Raw genomic sequence first — 16,189 nt, 5'->3', positions numbered from 1 at the left:
AGATTTCCTATTAAAAACGATTTGGTGCACTTTTCAGGGATTATTTGCTTAGCATACGTGGACTGGGGCTCAAAAGTGTTGAATGTGTTCGTCTACTGACATTACATCAACTCGCATTCCCTGTAAGTTATTTCTAAACTTTTAATTCACCTTCAATCACTTTCATATTTACACAACAATGCTTTGGCCACTGAAGGTTGACACCAATGTTGGCCGCATATGTGTAAGACTGGGATGGGTTCCTATTCAACCCCTTCCTGAATCTCTACAACTACATCTCCTCGAGCTGTAAGCGTCCTCCATTGTCTAAGGATTTATTTCATCTTGTATATTCAATTAAAATTTGCTCATATTGATTTTCTTGTCAAAGATATCCTGTCTTGGAGACTGTACAAAAGTACCTTTGGCCTCGTCTATGTAAACTTGATCAAAAAACACTGTGAGTATAGTAATATTAGCTTAAATTCTGCACTTGTTTTTTTTTACTGGCACATTATATGTTATTCTTTCCATGTAAATTTCAATCTCTGTAAATAATAACTAAAGTAGTTAACAGAGTCAACATTTTTCACAGGTACGAGCTACATTATCATATGATCACTTTTGGAAAGGTACTTTATTAGGATCTAGAGATGAATTGGTTCTCCTTCCGAAGTACTAGATAAATATTCCCTAAAAAGGGTAAATAAATATTTTCACACAATCAATGCAGGTGTTCTGTACTAAAACAAAGCCAAATTGCAATGCTTGTCCAATGAGAGGTGATTGTAGGCATTTCGCAAGTGCCTTCGCGAGGTATTATCACATTTTATCCTCTTTCAGAAATAGTAACTTATATTCGATCCTTGTACCAAATTGCCTTCTGTTGGTTGAGATTTGTGAGACACATATTAGTTTCCACTCAGAATATAACCTGTTTCTGAACAGATGCTTCTGTTAGTTTCGATACATGCATCATGCATCATTTTTCTTTTCTTTTGTGCAACCAAAAGTTATGTGGCACTTATCTTGGATTCTTGGTCTTAACTGGGAGCTCTTTTGTGTACTTATTATTGATTTGTGAATTTCTTGTCCTTCTGAATCTTCTTATGTTTTCCTGATTCCTTTTAATGAAGTGCACGGCTTGCACTTCCTGCACCTCAGGAGAAAAGCTTGGTGAATCCGAGCAATCAATTCAGTTTTCAGAGCGGTAGTATGCCCACTCCGAACTCAACTGTGCTTCCTCAGCTTGAGGAAAGTACCCGTGGAAAGGTTTTTCACACTAACAATTCAGAGCCGATTATTGAGGAGCCAACAAGTCCAGCACGGGAAGAACTTCCAGAAACTTGGGAAAATGACATTGAAGATTATGATCCAGATGAAATCCCACTAATTAAGCTTAACATGGAAGCTTTTGCTCACAACTTGGAAAATTGTATTGAAGAAAGCAATATGGATCTCCAGTCTGATGATATCGAGAAAGCACTTGTTGCTATTAGCACTGAAGCAGCTTCAATTCCTGTCCCTAAACTAAAGAACGTGAGCAGGCTTCGGACAGAACACTATGTGTAAGCACTAAGCAGTGAACTGATTTTGCTTTGGCTTAAACTTGCATTACTTTACACTTACTATATAGCTATTATTTTCCCATGCAAATTATTTTATTTATCTAGAAAATGCTCAGTTCTGTAACTTTCATTACTGAAGTAAGATTTTGCCTGCAGTTACGAGATTCCAGATTCACACTCCCTTGTGCAACAGGTTTTGATTCTGCCACTTTCATTTAAGCATTTCAAAACATTGTTCCTGTTCCTGATCTAGAAACTGATTTACAGCTTGGACTCCATCAACGGGAAGACGGCGATCCAAGCCCTTACCTATTGACCATATGGATGCAAGGCAAGTATATTTTATTTGAGAATGCATGCCCGCACATGTAATTTGACTGCACTTGTAAGTTGATCTTTATTGGATATTCTGGCTCAATGCAGATGACATAAATGCAATGATCAAGGCCCCCAAACCATGTTCTGACTTTCGAAGGGAAGATGGATTTTGTAATAATGAGAAGTGTCAGCACTGTGTGCTTGAGCGGGAAAACCAATCTAGATATGTCAGAGCCACGATTCTGGTAAAGCAATAAATTACCTGGCAATCATGAACACTGATTTAGAGTAGATATGTTAGTTTGCCATCCTAAAAGCAGAAGGCTACATCTAAATTACTGAATTGACAAAATAAATAAATAAAACAGAGTTGTTTTTCAACCTCTTAACTCATAAAGCATTTTTAATCTATAGTGTTTGCTCAAACACACATTTGTGTTGGCCTGTGTTTGTTGCATGATCATAATCTATAATCTTTGCTCCAAAGAAGAACATCTATGTATCTTTTGGCCTTTTGGGCCAATTCAGACATACTAAAAATATATTGGTAAGCTACATAATACCTACTCTACTAACATTTTAAGAAATATGAATAACTGATTGCTGTTCGATCAAATGCACTTGTGTTCTTTATGTAACTTGTATTTATCGTATGAGAATAATCTATAGTACTGGCCCTGAAAAAGGGTTGCATAAATTTGAGTTTCTTAGCTATTACATCTATGCAAAAGAATATTGTTAGTGAGGTACTTTAAATACTAAAGCTTTAGTAATAATATTAACAACTCACTGTTGTCTAAAAAATTGCATGCGCTTCTCCAGTCTACTAATGACGAGTTACTGGAACATGAACAGGTTCCATGTCGAACAGGTACAAAGGGTACTTTCCCACTGAACGGCACTTATTTTCAAGTTAATGAGGTATGTCGCAGACTCAGATATTTCTTTTTCCTCAAGAATAGGGTAGATATTTCTACAGAGTCGACTTACAAAGTTACAATGCTTTTGTGAATTTATTGACGCAGGTATTTGCTGACCATAAATCTAGCTATGATCCCATATACGTTGTAAGGAAGGACTTATGGCCCTTGGAAAGACGTATGGTCTACTTTGGGACTTCGGTGTCTTCTATATTCAAAGGTTGTGATCAACATACATCACCAATTCGGACAAATCTATCTGTTTACCAACAGCTCTTATTTTACTTCTGTAGGTCTAACAACTGAAGAAATACAGCAGTGCTTCTGGAAAGGTAAGAACAATATATTTCAGTAGGTTGCCAAATGTATTTTACCGTGGGGGAAGATCTTGCTGCCTCTTCTCATCAAAGAACAATTTATGAGTATAGGGTATAAATTAATGGTTGAACACACATCCCGTCCCATGCACCCATGTACACTGATAACTTCTAGATGTCCAACTAAAAAAAAAGAACTGCTAGATCATCAGTATGAAATGGAGCACTGAACTAACTATAGTGGAATTTATCTTCAAAATGCACTGTGGAGCAAATTAATTTCCAGGCTCCAAATTAAAAATAGTAGCCTTCTTAGATTTAAAAGGTGGAAGGCTCTTGTTCTCCCCAAACAATTTAGCAGAGACTCCTGCATGCGATCGTTGGTAAAACAGAAAAACTCTTGCAATCCACCGTCACCTATCCTCCCCTCTACCCCCATCCTTCTGCTGGCTACAAGTCGGTGAGGATCCCATTCTATACAGCTACTAAATACCCTTAAGGCTTGGCTTACTTTTTTAGTTTAGATCTCAGGAGTGACTCCGTTCTCCTCTGTTTTTCACTCTTGTGGTTGAAGAACGTTTGCCGCAATTATTGGACCTTCTGATCTCTAGTTGGTAGTGTCCGTTTCCTTCGGGTTCCTTACGATTGGTGGTTTGTATGTGGTATCCACGCCCTCCCTCCTTATATGTTGATAGCTTGTGGAGCTAGTCAGAGGACATGCTTTTCTGGGAGAATTGTGCCCTCAAGAAACATGCAACAACTCAATCACACGATGCTTAAAAAAAAGCAACTCAATCACACGGAAGTATGGACACCGTCAATAAATTACAACTTAAATACATTACCAAGCTTTTCTTCAAGGCCAGCATCATCGATCTCCAAGGGAAGCATCCGGATCTGGAACAGGAGCCGAAGCCCAAACCACTGCCCTCGAAGAGAATCACAGATTGAAGCGCCTCCCATGTCTCTCCCGTGGGCAACACAGCTGTGCTTCCCATGCCTCTTCCGTTTGCTGCAATTGGAGGGGCAACTAAATTCTTGCTGACACCAATCCATCTTCTTCCTCTCCTACGGCTCACATGGTCAGGTCTTTGTATGTCCGCTCCTGGTGGAGCGGGACCTTTTGGATAGTGGTGGCGATGGGACTACTTTCGGCACGTCCATTTTGGTCAGCCATCGAGTCCTCTAAATTAGACCAAAAAGGACCAGTGCAAGGGTGGTGCGTCGGTGTCACGCCCAGCCAGCCGGTGTGCTCCACTGCTCCTGTTGCCAGGTCAGGCGTTTGTGGTGGCAAAGCATACGCCAGCGGCATGGCTTCTCTATGGCTCTTTTTTTTGCTCGCCAAGTGGTAATGGAACACAATGACTTGATCTCGGACATAGGGATTACAACCGACCGCAGCCTCCCTATATAAGCATTTCCCTCTTGGTGCGACGGGGATTCGCTTATGGTGACGGGAGAGAAACCAACAATATGACATCCTCCCGGCCTCCTCGGCGCGGTCGTAGAGGGAGCATTGTGGACGGTTTCACATCGCGAACGTCTTGGACCAAGACAATATGTCGATGATGTTGCAGGCCGCCGGTCTCACACCGCAACGGTGCCAAGGCCCAGAAGCAGCCAAACGCCAATTACGTCGTGAACACACCTCCACCGCACATCGCCACATACATGGTCTATCGCAACGCACTCCTGGAACCATCAGTCGGTACTCATGGAGTAACCCTATGCTTCCAAAACGTCGCCACGCCGGGATCCTTCATGGTCTGCTACCCATGCCATCAAGTAGTCTTTTTAGAGATTTCAAATGGACTACCACATAAGGATGTATATAGACATATTTTTAGAGTGTAGATTCACTCATTTTGCTCCGTATGTAGTCACTTGTTGAAATCTCTAGAAAGACAAATATTTAGCAACGGAGAGAGTACTAGCTAGAGCAAAGGTGAGTGCCACCGGCTCACGCCCCAACCTTGGGTCAGACCTCCAAGAACAACGCCTCCACAAGGGAGCATCGTCGTCGACGCTGATGTCATGCAAGCTAGATCCTGGTTTCACCCGGGGTACTAGACCCTGAAGGATGGGTTGAATCGAGGGTCCTCGATGGTTCCACCAAGATAGGAACAACACACATCGTCGTCGGCATGGACAAGTATCAAGCAGGGCTTTCGCCCGAAGCACCACGACCACACACATGCATCGGTGCGACTCCATGGAAACTCGGCAGCACAATCCTAGCACCTCCTACAACTGCGTCGGCCCGGGAAACTGGTTGCCCCACTGTCCCCGCTAAAGAGGCCACCACACGCCATGCATCATGACTAGCATGAGCCGGCCATGGCAGCAGCCCCAGAGGTATTGGCCGTGGCCCAAACGGCCCGTGCACTGATATATACAACACATGAAAGATATCATTTTTACTATTAAAGCTGAACTAAAACTATGACAAATACTCCCTCCGTTCCAAATTACTCCTCGCAGAAATGGATGTATCTAGAACTAAAATACATCTAGAAACATCCATACGTGCGACAAGTAATTCGGAACGGAGGGAGTAATATGGACCGGAGGGACTAATAACTTCTTTTTATTTTTTTAAGTTTTCTTTAATTTATTTTTCTTTCTCTTTCCTTTTTTTAATTTTTTTATCAATATTACTAAGCTCTCAATATTTCTCTTCTCCCACACTCCCAATGATACAAAGCAAGGGACCTCATCGTTTTTTGCATTTATGTGCAAATGATTGCTTCCAAACTTATTTGGGTGGAAGATGTTATTGCACATGATCTTCCTCCATGATTTATCTCGAGTTTCCCTGACAAAGAGTGTGATGCGATGCAGGATTTGTGTGCGTGCGGGGATTCGAGAGGGAAACCGGGGCACCAAGGCCCCTATGCCAACATCTGCACGTCGTGGCAAGCAAAGTGCCCAGACGACGCAACACAACAGCAGCAGCAGCAGCAGAGCAGAAGTCGGATTCAGCAAAGGCATCAGCTTCATAAGTATCATAACCCCGGTAGTTCTCGATCTGCGCATGGGCCGTATTAGTTAATTCCTGTCGGATGAACCATGCTGGACATGCTGGACGGTCAGGTAGGGTAGCGCGCTCCGCCGCTTGTGGTTATAGACGTGTTGTTTGGGGCTGATTTTAGATGGACTGGGTTGATGAAGATTTTTTTTCATTTCGTTTATGGTTTGGCCATCGGGTTTCTTCTGGTTTTTAGGGGTTTCCTTTACCCCTTTTTTCTGTTTTATCATTTTCTTTCCTTTTTATGCTAATTTTTAGTTTTCATTTTTAAAAATTCATGATCATTTTTAATTCATGAATATTTTAAGAAATTCACTAATAAATTTGTGAACATTTTTGTTAGCCCATGTACATTTTTTAAGATGGGATTTCTTAAAAGGCGCGACCATCTTTAAGAATTCCTGAATACATATTTAAATCCATGAATATTTTTAAAAATAAAGATTTTTTAGGAAAAAATGATGAACTTTCTAAAATTGTGAATATTTTTTAAAACATGCAGTAATGTTTTTTGAAATTCACAATCATTTCTAAATTCATTAAAAAATTGTGCAATAATTCATTTATAATCTATAAAGACAATTCCTTTCTTAGAGTTTTGACTCAGGAGCGAACACTACCACTAACTGTAAGATACCATTGGGCAGCTGGTGGGTGTGACACCCATGCCGAATCTTCAACAATGTCATCAAGCTACTGGAAGGTATTAGCCTATGCGAAGTAGTAGACCATAACCCGAAAAGCTCCTTTGGTGCACGGCGTCCATTGGTATGCATATCCTCACCAGTCGGTTGCACGTGGATCATCGTCTTGCATTAACTGTGCAATGTATAGTAGTGATGCGTTTGTTTTTCACCGGGCTGTATTGGCCGCGTAATCCAGCTGGTTTGGTCCTGGATCCTTCCGCATGCGCAGCAGATGTCCCGCGACCCAGCACCATGAGAGGCCGCAATTTAGAACAGGTTGCATATTGGACCAACCGGCCCCGAGCACAAGTTAGGCCACTGTAAATTTATGCCAGCTCGCTCGGCTGGATTGCTTGTCAGGTTTAGCAAAATAAGTCTTCAACGCACAATTAGTCGGCCATGTTGACATTTGTTTATAGATGTTAATGCAACAATTAGTTGTTAATTATTCCCGCTTTATTTATCTAATCAAGTGCGTTTAACCGAGGATCGCGTGCAGTGCTGTACGAGCCTCACAGACACATTCATGCAGCGTCAACCTGGTTTACGCTGACAGTTCTTATTTATTAAACTTAATATCTTCCAATATGAACCATTAGAGATTCTAATTGCCAAGACAAATCGCCCGATACGTACGACTGTAACCATTTGTTTTGGTCAGACCAGCCAGCCCTTATCGTCTTAGCCCCACGCACAGGCAAAACATTTACTGCTCTTCTCCCCCTCCCCATCTTTCACCTACCAAAGTCGCTAACGGCGGCGGCGGAGATCAAACTCTCAAGTGTTTCCGACCGGCCCCCGTCGCCGTCACGGATTCTACCCTTGGCCCCCAGCGCCCCAATTTCTTCGATGCTTCCAGCCCCACTCGTCCCACACCAGGTATGGATTTTAAGCATATCAAGTGCAGCATCGACCGTGAATTTCTCTTAGATCGACAAATCCATCTCCATTTATATTTCAGTAGGCATTGCAATCATAGTTCCCCATAGCTAGTGCGGCTCTGCAATCCAGTTTTTTTGGTTGTGTTGCCTTATCGAGTCTGCTGTATTTGCCCTCTAAACTCGCCGCCTATCTAAGATGTAGTCTCTCATCGCCAGATTGTCAAGTATTAGAACGATGTCCAGCCACGGCAACGCAGACGGAGAGCCACCCCCCAAGATGTAACGAGCCCAATATCTGGCAGAGAAGAAGAATCTGTCAGGATCACGCTAGCAGATGCAACTCTTACTTCTCACATATCTATTCAGAAGTTTTGTTGTGTGGTATCCCAGTTTAGTAACTTCAAGCGCCGTCTTGTTTCTGAAACAGGTTTCGGAGGGCTGATGCATTTAAAAATTACACACAAACTGAATTTGAAATTCAGCTCTTCATTGATTGTCAGAGTAGATCCAGAACAATGATTATTAGAATTGGATCAATCAAAGAAAATTCCAATCACAGACCAAGAAGTAAATGATGCATTTAAAAATTCAGCTCTTCATTGATGGTTTCGGAGGGCTGATGCATTTAAAAATTACACACAAACTGAATTTGAAATTCAGCTCTTCATTGATGGTCAGAGTAGATCCAGAACAATGCTTATTAGAATTGGATCAATCAAAGAAAATTCCAATCACAGACCAAGAAGTAAACGATGCATTTGGTTTGCCCCAAGGAAGTAGGGTCATTCCTCCAGGACATTCAGATCTTTCTGAAGTTTGCATAGAGTTCAGCAGATTGGCTTCAAGCATTAGTATCAAAGGCGTGCATAGTTTGAAGGCCGCTGAATTTATTTTATCAAAGAATCTAGATGAGAATTCAAGCAAAGTGGAATGTGACTGCTTTAAGATAGCATTTGTAATCTTCTCATTTGGCCATGTCCTGAACCCATGCGCCAAGCACGATTATACTAGTGTTGATTACAGGGCAGCACTTGTTGTCCCGTCAGAGATTAATTCGTACAACTGGTGTAGGTTAGTCACAGAAAGTTTGATGAAAGGCGTCAGAAAGATCAAATCCGATATCGCCAATGGCAACATCACAATTCACATAGTTGGATGTCACCTTCTCCTCCAGGTATTCATGCTCAACAATCTTGTAAATATTTTTTTTAGGTAGGACATTTTTTTATCATGTTGACCTCACATTATTTTGTCCATGCAGGTAATTGCTTTGGACAAGATCGAAAAATCAAGCGGGCACATTGCACAGAATATCCTCCCCCATGTCAAAGTTTTCGATCACGAATCAGTAAAGAAGGCAATTGACTCAATTACATCCCACGAAGGACAAGAAGTTTTTTTGCTGGCACAGATGTAATCTCAAAAGCATTTTTATTCAACACCATTAATTCTTCCTTTTGCCTGCAGTCTTTTTTTGTTCACACATGTTACGTGTTGTTGTTTTTTAGTGTGATCTGAAGGAGGTTGTTCATTCAGAGAATATTATATCGAATATAAAAGTTCACCATCCCAACCATGTCACAAACAAGATATGTGACCCTTCATCTTCAAAGGTCCCCCTTCGTGCTGCTAGTAAGATTAATTAAGCCACGAAGCACTATTGGCCCTGTAGAGTTTGCCAACATAATGAGACGCAAGTACCCAAACATGGTACCACACCAGATTGAAACCTTAATATCTTAGATTTAGGCAGCAGTTAAATTTTATCTATGTGCAAAGTTTTAATTGTTGTCATGCAGGCAAATGACCTCGTTGGAATCATTCTGAAGGAGCACAATACCAGGCTTATGGCAAACATCTCCGAGATACGGCACACCACCCAAATTGGGATGCTAAAATTTCTCGACGAGCTAGGGGCATGTTTGTCCAGCAGATGCATATGTTGCCAACTTGCCGGTCTTACGACATGCCGTTTGGTAGATACCAACACAGCAGGTACTGTCACCAAATCAATTATTGTCGTACGGGTAGATCCATTTTTCTGTCTAGATGTTTTCGTTTAAGTCATCATCGGCATGGAACACAGGACAAATAATTGTCAATGACCGGCTGGGACAACAGCACGATCTTTCCGACAGCGAAGGTTGTTTCTCGTCACAAAAAGCTAATTCACACCCAATACAGCGATATGCACCCTTTGATTGAATCCTTATGATTTCCCCTTCATCAACTTAACAACAGGCAGCTCCACTGGGCATGTACATCAAGCTCGGAAAAAGGGTATATGTACAGAGCAGTGATAACATTATGGACGACACGCACATCGGTATTTTTTAATCAATTTTGTTTTTATATATAATTAATTATAAGCATGCACCATTTTGCCCAACTGAATCTATTTTCTGCCCAATCTCAGGCCAAAACAAGAAGCACTATATAACCAACAAGGCACTTATGTTCATGACGGCAACCACGACAATCCATCCACTCCAGAAAGGGGCATCGACTCATCCGCTGACCTAACGAGCCTTGTTTTCTATCATGATGATCTTTTTTCCAGTATCGTACTCGCTTACCAAGATTGCACGGGAGTTTCTTTCTCACAGTTAACAGACACGACCCCACCCGCCAGACATTTATCTTGAAAATCATTTGTGTCAGACCCATGGTCTTCGACTCCACCGTCACACACCCCACTGGCTGATTCAAGCAAAATCTTTGCATTCTGCATCTCTAATGATCAGCCTGACAGCATGTCTAGGTAATATCCCATCAGTAAACAAAACTGTATTATGATCAACATACTGTTCTAACTCATGTTCCCTCTACTTGCCTTTTTATGTACCAGGACATGGATCGAGCACCCCACGCCCAGGCTGTTGTTAGTGCAGGGGTATATTTTATGTGACTAGATCATCGGAAAAGATGCAATAAGCCATGAATGCTTGACTCCCATTGTTCGTCGATTAGCACAAATCCAACACACCAATTCGAAAGATGGAGATTTTGCAATTTGGTGAAAGTTCGTCGAGCCAGACTTTACGGTACATTACTATGTTGGTTATTTTTCCTATGCAACTTTAATTTTTTTTCAGGATGACCAGTTCTGATAATAATACCAAATGTTTGCAGACACTTGCCATCCGCAACATAGACCCAACGTTCGCCGTCTTAGTCCAAACAGAACTCCTAATGGAGAAATACATCGACCAGTGCCGAATGGTACGTCACATATATATTTCCCCTGCCCCCTGCTCTATTATATTTTACAATGAATATTCATTTCTGTCTACATTGCAATGCAGTTCATTTTCCACACCCCTCTGCATTATGGATGGTGCTGTTATATTTTAGATATGCTGAGGAAGAGGATTGTTGTTCTAGATCCGCAAGCAGGCCCATTTGGATTTACATCCGACAGAGTCAAATTCCATGAACAAATCAGTCATGCTATCCATGGGGCATTCTTCAAATGTGTGCAAACTTTATTCTCAAGTTGGCCATGCACTTCTGATGGATGGACCAGAGAGTTTCCTACTTTGATGATAGAAAAAATTGCAAGGTATTTTTAAACGTTAACATATGTTCATTGATGCCATCAAACGTTAATATGTATTGCTATCATCTTCAGTGAGGAGTCCGCCATCTATTCGTTATTCATGGCAAGGCACTATGAGGCGAGACACTACGGAACCCGACCACGAAGGTTTGTCTGCTAGAACAACTCTCCAACCATATTTATAATACACATATAATCATTCCAGTATGTTTTTATCTGCCAGGAAAACATATGTGCCTATCGCCGAGCCATCCTCCAAGACGTTCTGAAGCTTGAGGACAGCAAATCGGACACACCGTACAAGGCAATGCAGCACATCAGAGCAACTGTAAACAATTTGTAGTTTGGTAGACATCTTCAGAAACCAGATGAGAAATGTACCCCCCTAGTCGGCTCAATAGTTTATCAAGTCAGATAGCAGGAGTTTGGTTTGCACAAACATCCTTATGTACTGTACCGTAGCAATTAGTATCCAGACCAATATAATCTACAGTTTTGCTAAAGCACATCTAGATGTGCCATAAGTATTGCACATCTAAGTTCTATGTCATTGATCTTACGTTGAGATCCGTGTGGATATTTTCTTTTTCTTTTTTCTTTTCCGCTTTATGTTTGATTCACTCATTTAGATGTGCAATAACTAGAGCACATCTAGATGTGCCCTAGACACACCCATATAATCTATGCCAGTCAGACATATTTTTTGATTGCCTAGAGCCCATGCAGGAGGTTAAAAACAGATTGTTTACACGAGCACAACATCATACATAGGGAACCAAGTACGGTTACCACACGCAGTGCTCTTCATCGTTTGAAATTTTTTGAACTTCAGAATAACGGCCAAGATACATGCTAGACCAGATCCAGCACACACTTAAGGCACGTTCAGTGGATGCATGCAACACTTGACCCCGTGAGCTGGCCCTCTGTTTGAGCGTCGGCACTATATTTTTGCTAAGAGAGACGATATATAGTAAGCCACAGCCCGGCTCGAGCAGTCACGCCCGTTGCGGTATTGTGCAAGCACGCCACATAGACGGAAAACGAGTGCATGGGGTTTAGCATATGCATGCCATGGAGCTAGAGAAATCATAGCCCAGTACAGAGGCCAGCACGCTGCATGCAATGCGGCCGAACCGCTGAGGTCCACTATCACGGCCTGGCTGGTCCTACCCGGAACTTTCATGCACTCCACTTGCTCGGCCACAACTAGGGGGTGTGTGTTTCCAGGAACTTTTTTATGTAGGGACTAGAAAAAGTCGGGAGGGGCTTTTTAGGGACTAAACTAGTCATTTGGGACTAAATGAAGAAGACTGTCAAGGAGAGTCTTTTTTGGGACTTTTCCAACAATGCCCCTCCATGCATTCAATGGTCCGCCACCCCATGGTGTTGTTTGATTGTTATTTCTATATACTAGGGGCAACATGATCATTTAATAACCTCTAGAAAGGGACTAGAGACTTTTTAGTCTCTGAAAACAAACATGAAGAGACTTTTTAGGGACTAGAGACTTTTTAGTTGAGACTAGAAAAAGTCCTAGGACTTATGAACGAAACAGGGCCCTAGTTGTGCCATACAACGTAGTGCACGCAAAGTTACCTGTTCTGAGTTCGGCCCCGTACTAAAAAATCTGGAACGGGTGCTAGAGGATTGGTGGCGTAGGACACGAGATACTGGACCGTAACCCCAGTTAATAGCTACCGCATGCGAGTAGTATATGTTCCACGTATTACACACTGTCGCTCTTTAGCTCCATCATGATGCATGCAGCGCACGGCGTCGATAAAGTGCGCCAATGCCGCCGTGCACTGAAAGTGCACTCCGATCATAACCACACTTTGAACTGTGCTCTAGAGGCTGTCGTTCATTGCCGCTATCAAGAATCAGGCGGATGGAGGTCATGGCAGCAGCAAGGCAGGGGCCGTGTGAGAGTAGCGGGAGGATGTGATTGGAAGTGGTTGGAAGAAAAGGGGCTCTACTTGCGAAAATTTAGAAACATGCCACTCTGGAGTGCCGCTCATGGTCCCAACACGCAGATGAAGGCTCAATCGAATCTCCTTTTTTTTGACTGGCCAACTAAGTCTCGGCCTAGTGGATGAAAGCCCTTTTTTGAGACACGATGGATGAAGGTTCAACCGAATCTCCTATTGACGTGACGAAGTGATGGGTCCTAAATTGAAGTGAACGACGTGAAAGAGATGGCAGGTTAATGCCAACTGGTGGAGACAACACGCAGGGTTATGTTGCCAATTTTTACGCAAGCGTTGGTGGCACAGATTGAACTAGAGTGGCACCCTTCGCATATCCAAGTTTAGTAGTGGCACTGACCAAAATTCACAAAATATATTGGTCCAGTTTGTTAGACTAGTGATCGTGACTCTATGGTGTCGTTGCCAAATGGAGGCACCATAATAGGAGTCTTTGGTTTCTTCCAAATAGTGGTCAATTGGTAGGCGACGGTGACCCTCGGTGTGGTCTCGGCTCATGGTGGTAGTTGTGCTCACAGTCGCTTTTCCATTGACAACGTAGTCGTCAATTCCTATATGAATTCTTGAAATCTTGAACGAGCTTCTCTAATATCTAACGGGTTAATGCCCTTCAAGCGGGTCATGAAGGCCCTCTCTGGTGGTGAATGGATGAGTTAATTGCAAGAAACCACCACATTTGTGGCTAGGTTTGCAGGAAACTACCAAATCGTTAATCTGTTGTAAAAAACACCGTAAAATCTCTTAACCCGTTGCAAAAAGCATTGAACAGCCGTTTAGCCTTGTTTGATCTCTTTTCCAACAGGTGGGCCCCGAAAACGCTGACGTGGCATGACGGACAGGCAAACGGCGCCGTTAGGAACAAAACGCTCAAGACGCTGCGCCGGTCGGTCCTTGTCAGACAGTCCCCCCCGCGCCCCCCCCTCTCTCTCTCTCGCGCCCCTCTCCTCTGTCTCCTCTCTCTGGCTCTGGTCGCCGTCGGTGAGAAGCCAGCTCGCCACCGTCCGCCATGGTTTCGTGGAGCGACGACAGCGAGGAATCAGGCTACGAGTACTCTTCAGGCGGCTCCCTTATCAAGGTCAGTGATGTGTACTCGTAGCTAGGGATCTCTGAGCTAGGGTTTCGGTTTGGGGATTTTGTTTTTCCTGCTCATTTTGAACCCGTGAGATGGATTTTGTGCGTTTCTTTTGTTGATGTAGATCCCGGCTACAATCGAGGACCCGAACTACTCTGGTGTTGACAATGAGGTGATGGTGATGTGTGAGCATGGCCAGCCGGCAAAGAGGCATGTTTGCTTCTCAGGCATTAGCACTGGGAGGAGGTTCCTTGCCTGTGGACTTGATGTGAGTGCTAGCAAAAATCTGTAGTTTGCTTATTTTGTGAAAAAACTACAAATTGTTCATACGCACTGTTCATTGTTCATGTTCACTGTTCATTGTTCATGTTCACTGTTCACCTAGTAGTTTAGTTAAAGGTACTGTCATGTACCATACCATAGTGAGTGAGTGAAGTAAATGAATTGTTCATACATATAAATGAACAACACCACAGTGATATAAATGAAGTAAATGAATTAAATTGTGATGTTAAAAATTAAGTACATAGATATAAATTAAGGTGTCCATAGTGACTGAGTGAGTAAATTGTGTTGTTAAAAAGTATCAGAGTGCATTGTTCATAGATATAAATGAAGTAAATGAATTGAAGTGAATTGTATTGTGCTGTTAAATGAATTAAGGTATAAATGAAGTAAATTCAGTGTAGTATGCTATTAAAAATTCAGATATAAATGCAGAATTGTGCATGTGCAGTATACAATAGTTGTTTTGAATTGGACTGAATAGAAGTGAAGTGAAAAAGGAAGTAAATACATTTGTACTTGTTGTTTTGCAGGAAGCAAGCAGGTGTGGTGTTGTTCAGTGGGTAGATGAGGAGTGGCCAGAGCATCTGCAGAATGCTCTTCACAAACTATAGCTTTTGTATGAGGATTGCCAGCGTGCTAATAGGATGGCATGTCTGGAACATGCATCACTTGTCCACAATCTCACATCACAGAAGAACAAGCTACAGGAGACTTATGAGAAGCTTGTTGAGGATGTGAACAACCTACTTGATACCCAGGACAATATTCCCAAGGAAAATGAGGTCCAACAAGGTGAACATGAGGAGATCACTCCTCCTTTGGACAACAATATTTCAGCTTTGAAGGAACAGCTGGGTGCAATGGATGCTGAGAACAAAGAACTGAAGTAAAAGGTTGACCAGTTGAGGAGCATTCAGGTTGCCCAAGGTAATGTGATTAGGAATCTGAAGTTTGCTCATTTGAAGGAGAAGGAAAAGTTGAGCACTGAGAGGAGGAATTTGGAGTTTCACATTGCTGATCTTGTCAAAGCTAGTGACAAGAACAAGAGAAAGCTGAAGGACATCAAGGATATTTGTGATGAAGAGTGATTCGTAATCTGACCATGTGGGCCATTATCTTAAGTTTCAAGCATTGAACTATGGCTTGTAATGTGTGAACTAGTGGAAGTTTGCAGTATTTGAAGTAGGGTGTAGCCTTGAACTATGTCTTGTAAGCTTTGAACTATGGTGTCATGATGTTAACTATGTTGTTGACTAGAGTTGTTAAGTATGATGTTAACTATGGTGTCATGATGTTAACTATGTTAGTGACTAGAGTTGTTAAGTATGATGTTAACTATGTTAGTGACTAGAGTTGTTAAGTATGATGTTAACTATGTCATTGATATTAACTATGGCACCGTAGATGATCAAATTAGGATATGTTGGATATCGTCGACGCCGAGGCACCGTAGATGATCAAATTAGGTTATCTTGGATGCCGTCGACGCCGAGGCACCCTAGATGATCAAATTAGGTTATCTTGGATGTCGTCGATGCCGAGGCACCCTAGATGATCAAATTAGGTTATCTTGGATGCCGTCGAC

At 42.3% G+C, this 16,189-nt stretch overlaps 1 long non-coding RNA gene and 1 pseudogene across 1 annotated transcript; both read left to right on the top strand.

Annotated features, from left to right (window-relative positions):
• Nucleotides 1-6,293, top strand: part of LOC119287898 — a 12,099-nt pseudogene extending 5,806 nt beyond the window's left edge.
• Nucleotides 6,294-7,544: 1,251 nt separating this feature from the next.
• On the top strand, nt 7,545-11,748 carry LOC119324071. The gene is made up of 13 exons (XR_005156770.1): nt 7,545-7,695; nt 8,769-8,871; nt 8,959-9,110; nt 9,206-9,407; nt 9,497-9,692; nt 9,784-9,840; nt 9,939-10,023; nt 10,114-10,458; nt 10,546-10,741; nt 10,830-10,919; nt 11,003-11,259; nt 11,329-11,403; nt 11,480-11,748. It is a non-coding gene; the product is annotated as an uncharacterized LOC119324071 (long non-coding RNA).
• The last annotated feature ends 4,441 nt before the right edge of the window (nt 11,749-16,189 follow it).

Source organism: Triticum dicoccoides, chromosome 1A (assembly GCF_002162155.2).
Source record: "Triticum dicoccoides isolate Atlit2015 ecotype Zavitan chromosome 1A, WEW_v2.0, whole genome shotgun sequence".
In the NCBI taxonomy this organism is placed as follows: domain Eukaryota; kingdom Viridiplantae; phylum Streptophyta; class Magnoliopsida; order Poales; family Poaceae; genus Triticum; species Triticum dicoccoides.
Note: the sequence above shows the minus strand (reverse complement) of the source record. Positions and strands in the feature narration are given on the sequence as shown.